General features: G+C 55.2%; 1 protein-coding gene across 2 annotated transcripts in view; it reads left to right on the top strand.

Annotated features, from left to right (window-relative positions):
- KBTBD4 (kelch repeat and BTB domain containing 4) overlaps positions 1–6,306 on the top strand; it is a 24,991-nt gene continuing 18,685 nt past the window's right edge. Inside the window, exon 1 of one of the 2 annotated variants that reach the window (XM_040409236.1) lies at positions 1–90. The gene's annotated coding sequence lies outside the window, so the exon portion shown is untranslated. The remainder of the gene's footprint in view (positions 91–6,306) is intronic. The other variant, XM_040409237.1, reaches the window with a different exon arrangement.

Raw genomic sequence — 6,306 nt, 5'->3', positions numbered from 1 at the left:
GGGTAACTTCCGGTAAACAACAAGGTTCCGAGGTACAAAAGTTCCGGCAGTAGAAGAGGGTAAGAGGAGGAGCGGACGGCACCGGAGTCAGTAAGTGATGGCTGACCGGAGGGAATCCTGTCAAACCTCTACTCAGAGCCTGTTCACACTGCTCCTATGTAGTGTGCGGCTGCTCAGGAGGCCGCCATTAATTGCTACTATACTGCTGGGCTTTAGCCACCATTACACCCTGTGTGTGTGTGTTGACGTCATACTCTGCGTCATGTGGGGGGAGGTTATTATACGTCCTATGACGTCACCAGGCTACAAACTACGTCACTTATCCAGACTTCTTCAGGGATGGTTTCCTGAATTATTTTGCAGGGGCAGTGGCATGGTGCACATGTGTCATGGAGGATCAGACCTTTATCATTGTGTGTCACTTAATGGAGAATGGGGTATGTCCCCTGAAGACCGCTTTTAAAATGTGCGTCATTTATTAGCGCAGGAAGCTTTCTTCTTAGTAATTTAGTTGAAAGCGCCATGGCCGCGATTGTCCCCCAGCTATCCGTGCATCATGGATTTAACCGCACGTAGGGCGCATATAACACTATGCTTAGGCATTTGCCATGCTATATGTTCATTGCATTATGCGCCAAAGTTGTAAAACTACAACTCCCAGCATGCCATGAAGCCAAACGATGGTTAGATATGATGGAAGGTGTAGTTTGCAACTGATGGAGGACCACCGGTTGGAGACCATCGCGTCATGCATCCTGCACAGGTGCTTTTGCTGGTGCCGGCTGATCCATACATGGTCCCAGCACGTGACAACGGCGACCAATTGCTTTCACACTTGCATTGTTGTTTTCCGTTATTGAGATCCGGCAGAGGATCTCAATACCGGGGGAAAAAAAAAACGTTTCCGTTTAGTCCTAATGCATTCTGAATGGAAAGAGAGCCGTTCAGGATGCATCAGGATGTCTTCTGTTCTGGCGGCATTCTGTTTTGTGACAGGACACAAAAAATACTGCTAGCTGCGGTTTTGTGTCCGGTCATAAAAACGGGAAAAAAAGTCACTAAAAACAACATAAGTCAATGGTGATGGATCCGTTTCTTTAGGAGCCTAAAAAAGCGGATCCGGATCAGTTTTCTCGCCCAGTTTCCTTGGGGGACACAGAAGACCTTGGTTATAGCTCATCTCCCTAGGAGGCGTGACACTAAGTGAAGACTGTTAAGCCCCTCCTCCACAGCTATACCCTCAGCCTGGAGAGAGAGACTGCCAGTTTTTGCTTAGTGTCCAAGGAGGCAAGACACTCCCTGCTCTGCAGGGCTGCTTTCTCCTTGTTTAAATTTTAAATTTTAGATTTTTACTTTTTTCTTTTCTTTTTGTTCCAGATCATCAGGGACAACAGAGACGCACTAGACCTCTCTGTTTCTCCCGGGGTTGAGCTGCGCCAGTGCCGGTCACCCGCACGGCTGCCTCCCCCACAGAAGGCAAGGTGGATCAGGGCAGCCTAGCTCCCCTACATCCCGCCAGCGCAAGGGTCGCCCGCACGCCAAGTCCCCCTTCCAGCGTCCTGCCACTACGGTGCCAGTAGCTGAAGGGGCGACCCTGCTGGAACGGACCGAGGGTGAAGACGTCTATGGTGAGAGATTGGCTGCTCCAGCCCAACGTCCCCGTCCCCCCCGGTCTCCTGCGTGCCTGACCCTATACTGGGCCTATGGACCCTTCTGTCCCTGCTAGACCTAGGCTGGCCCCTGGGCTGCCGCAGGGCGACATTCTGCTCCCTCTCTCCTGGCCTCCATAGGTCATTGGCACCCTTCTCCCTACAAGAAGAATGCCTGGGGAGCTGCAGTGGTCCGCAACTAGCTGCCCCTGACGGAGGGGTTATGCAGGCATCCCACCCTCACAGGCACCCGGTCTCAGGGTCCCCCTCCCTCTTACCGGCTACTGCTTCAGGGCCAGAGCCTTGCTGCTCCTGACCCTCCTCTGCCCTCACGGGCACCGGCCCAAGGGCAAGGTGGTTGTGGCTGTTGGCCACATGGTGCGCTGTTATAAGCCAGGGCCCGCTCCATGGGTAAAATGGCTGCCGAGCGCAGGGTCCTCGCTTCTGGGCAGCGGGGTGGGCACCCGCGGCCTGCAATATGAGCGCTATGCTTCAACAGCCCCAGGCCGACCGTCGGAACATTCCGGTCGGCCGGGCACCGCAGGCTTTACGGCCGCGATCCCGGCGCTCTATCCGGGTCCCCGGCTCTTCCGGCCCGCGGGGTGGGCACCCGCGGCCGGCATGTGCATGCGCCGCTTCGTTCCCCGGCCGGTACTTGAATACTGTGCGGCCCCGGTCAGCCGGGCGCCGCTAATAATTTAGGCCCCGGCTTCACGGCCTACAATTACTAGGCCGCAAAATTCCGGCCTCTGTTGGAGGGGGCTGGAACTTCTCCAGGCGGGAATTCTTCCCGCCGGGAGGTTCCCCCGCCCCCAGGGGATCGCAGCGCCGCCCTCCAGGCCGGATCCCTGTTAACCCTTTGGGTACAGGCCGGCTTCAGATGGCCTGTATGGGTGCCCCCAGGGGATCGCAGCGCCGCGGTACAGGCCGGCTTCAGATGGGCCTGTATGGCTGCCCCCAGGAGATCGCAGCGCCGCCCTCCTGGCCGGATCCCTGTTTAACCCTTTGGGTACAGGCCGGCTTCAGATGGGCCTGTATGGAACCCCCCAGTGCTCCTGTAGGTGGCTCCCCTTTCTGTTATATATATATATATATATATATATATATATATATATATATATAGAAAAAAAAATAATTTTTTTTTTATATATATAACTTGTGGGCTGCGCAGGATGCTGCAGCCTCATGTCAGTACATGCCCCCCTTCCCTAGGCGGCATGTCGCACTCCCCGGCTGCGGCGCTGCCAGGGTCATTTTACCCTCCTAGCCCTCTCTCACGATACGGCGCTGGTCAAGTGCATGCGGCCCTTTCTGTAGGCAGCATTCGTCACCCTCTTCAGTTATGGTACTGCCATGTGCGGGACCCCCCTTCTGGGCGGGATACTGTACTCTCCCTGGCTACGGTTTGGCCTTGTGCATGAACCCCCTTTCATTGGCGGACTACTGCAGTTTCACCGGATACGGTGCTGGCCATGTGCACGACCTCCTTCCATAGGCGGAACGCTACACTCTCACTAGATTCGTTGCGATCTGTGCATGACCCCTTTTTTTCTTAGGCGGAATACTGCACTCTCACCAGATACGGTGCTGGCCATGTGCACGATCCCTTTCCATTGGTGGAACGCTGCACTCTCACTGGATTCGTTGCCGATCATGTGCGTGACCCCCTTCCATAGGCGGAATGCTGCACTCTCTGATTTCGCTGACGCCCATAGGCATGACTCCCTTCCGTGGACGGCATTTGGCACTCTCACTGGATTCACTGCCAGCCATGTGCATGACCACTTTCCATAGGTGGTATGATGCACTCTCATTGGATTTTCCCTGTGGCGGCATACATACACTCCCTCGGTCGGTGATGTTCTCTCGCCGGTACGTTGTTGGCCATGTGCATGAACCCCATACATGGCGGGGTGCTTGCACTCTCACTGGATCCGCTGCCGGCCATATGCATGACCCCTCTTCCGTGGGCGGTGTACGCACTCTCACTGGATTCGCTGCCGGCCATGGGCACGCCTCCTTCAGGTGACATGCACACATTCTCACCGACTGATCGCACTCTCCCTGGATGCGATGCTGACCGTGTGCATGACCCCCCCCCCTCTTTTCTGGGCGGCATACTACACTCTCACCGGATACGTTGCTGGCCTTGAGCATGGCCCTCTAACATGGGTGGAACGCTTGCGCTCCCATTGGATACCGTGCTGGCCTTGTGCGTGACCACCCCTCATTCCATGGGCGGAATTTTGCACGCTCACGAGATCCAAGGCTGTCCTTGTATGTGCCGTATTGGACTTGCACATGTTCCCCTTCATTGGGAGTAGTTACACTCTCACGAAGTTTCGGTGTTGGGTGAGTTGTTGCACACTCACTTAATGCTAGGATAGCCCTGTGCATGTCCCCCTTTCACTAGGTGGACCTCCTGCATTCCTGCTGGATACTGTGTGGCTATGTGCATGGCGCCCTTCGGGGCGAAGTATGGTATGCCCTACTTCTCTGACGTAGGTACGGCCTTGGGCATTCCCCCCTTTTTTTGGGGCGGGCTTTTGCACCCTTGCCGACTGCAATTTGCCAGGTACATTTCCCCCCTTTCGGGGCGGTCAGTTTTGCGTTCCATCGCATACCATACTAGTCTTGTGCATAACTCCTTTTCAGTTTGCACTTTGCACTTCCGTAGATACTGTGGCACTCTGGCTGGCCTTCGCTGAGTGATATTTTGGCAGTGAGTGGACGTTTTTGTGCGTTGTTTGGGCCGTGTATACCTTCTCGTCCCGTAGATGGGTTGGCCTTCTCACTGCTTACGGGGCTACTCGTACGTATCCCTCCTTTCCTCCTGCGACATATTTTTTTCTCTTGGGAGACGGTGTTTGCAGCAAGCCTTGCACTATTCTCTAAAGAGATCATTCTGTCCACCTGTGTAAGCCTAAGGTGTTGTCCAACAAACAATAAATGAATGCCTTATATATAAGTAGACGGCCTCTACCTGCTCGCTACTGCTCAGAGCTGGGCGGTGCTCATTCATTTCGTTGGCCCTTCCGCCGGGGAGTGTTCGTGGTTCCTAGACACGTACCCATTCGTCTTCCCGCAGCATTGTTTCCCTGCGCTAGTGGTCACATGGTCGAGAGTGCTGTCTGCAGCGCCCTTCGCATTCTATGTTGGCTCTGGCGGGACTACGGTCCCCTCGCCTACTACTATTTCCTTCTACCAGGTTCGGGCCGCTCTTCTTGGGAAAGGTCACCCAACTTCTCTTGGGTGCTCGCTTACCCAGGTCCGGAGGACATCCACCTTGAGTTCTTCAGGATATTCGCCTTCTGCGAAGCGGTGAACCGGGCGTCTCAGTGTAGCGGGGTTCTGCTTTTGAGCTGTCCTATGGCTTCTCTATGCCCACTCCTCCTTTCTTTTGGAGGGTGTTATCCCGGCCTCTGTCTCGACTGCCTTTTCTCGCCGGTTCTGTTTGGCTCCCACTCAGTACGGATCTCTCCGATGTGGCTTCTGTTCCGGCCACGCTTCAGAGGATGTTCCTTCTCTGCCCTCCCCTCTGGGAAGAGCATGGTTGTTCAGGTGGATGGTTCTGGTGTCTTGTCCACACTGACTGTACTAGCTGTGTACCTATCTAACGGGTCTACCGCGTTCTGTCCTCCCGCTGGGTGCAGATTGCGTTTTTTCCATTCTAGGCAATGTTTCTGCTATGGATTTACCTTCTCGGTAACTTGGGAGGACTACCATTTAGTCCGTCTTCCTGTGGTGGCTACATCGGCTTGGGCTTTAGCCTGTCTTGTCCTGGCATCGGGCGGTTGCTGGGCGGACCCTTCGGTTCCTGTCCGTCTGCTCCCCCACTCCGGGTGGATACGGGACAACATTGTTCGGGGCCGACGGGACCCGTTCTACCGACCGTTCTGCCCGTGTTACTGATCATTGGGTTTTCGCCCGCTTGCCCAGGCGACTCTAGTGAGCTCGCTAGTGTTCGCTTCTAGCCGAGTTTTCGTCCAGGATCTGTGGTAGGACTTAGGACTTTACCTGGGGTTCTGTGGGAAGCTGGGCGTTCCCCCACTCTGCCTTTCTCTCTCCATGGTTCTGTCTTTCTCCAGCCCGGCCTGGACCTGGGGCTGGGACTCCGTTGCTTGAGGTATCAAGTGTCGTTCCTGTCCTTCCTCTTTCAGCGTTCCCCGACCCTCTGGGCCTGTCAGGAACTTCTTCCATGGAGCGGCTCTTGGGTTCCTTTGTACTGCCCTCCGTTACCGTCCTGGGAACCACATACTGGGCTCTTGGCGCTCCAATTTTTCCTTGGAGCCGTTACAGAAGTCCTCTCTACTCCTTCTGTCCTGTACGGTTGGGTTTCTGTAGCCATCGTGTCTCTGACTGGTGCCTGAGTGGCGGCCCTTCTTGTTCCGAGCCTTCTGTCTTCCCCCAGGACAGGGCTGTTCTCCATTCCGTCTCTTCCTTCCTTCGGAAGGTGGTGTTTGTCCTTCATTTCATTGAGGCAGTCGTCCTCCCCTTCCCACCCCCGGGAACGGACACTTCACCGATTTGGACGTTGTTTGGGCCTTGCAGTTTTTTACTTGGAGATCTCCGACTCTTGTCGACGTTCGGTCTCTTGTGTTCCCAGGAGGTCCGCGCAGGGGTTGAGGGCCTCCAGGGTGGCTTTCCTCCGCTTTCT

Source organism: Bufo bufo, chromosome 10 (genome assembly GCF_905171765.1).
Source record: "Bufo bufo chromosome 10, aBufBuf1.1, whole genome shotgun sequence".
NCBI classification, from domain to species: domain Eukaryota; kingdom Metazoa; phylum Chordata; class Amphibia; order Anura; family Bufonidae; genus Bufo; species Bufo bufo.
Note: the sequence above shows the minus strand (reverse complement) of the source record. Positions and strands in the feature narration are given on the sequence as shown.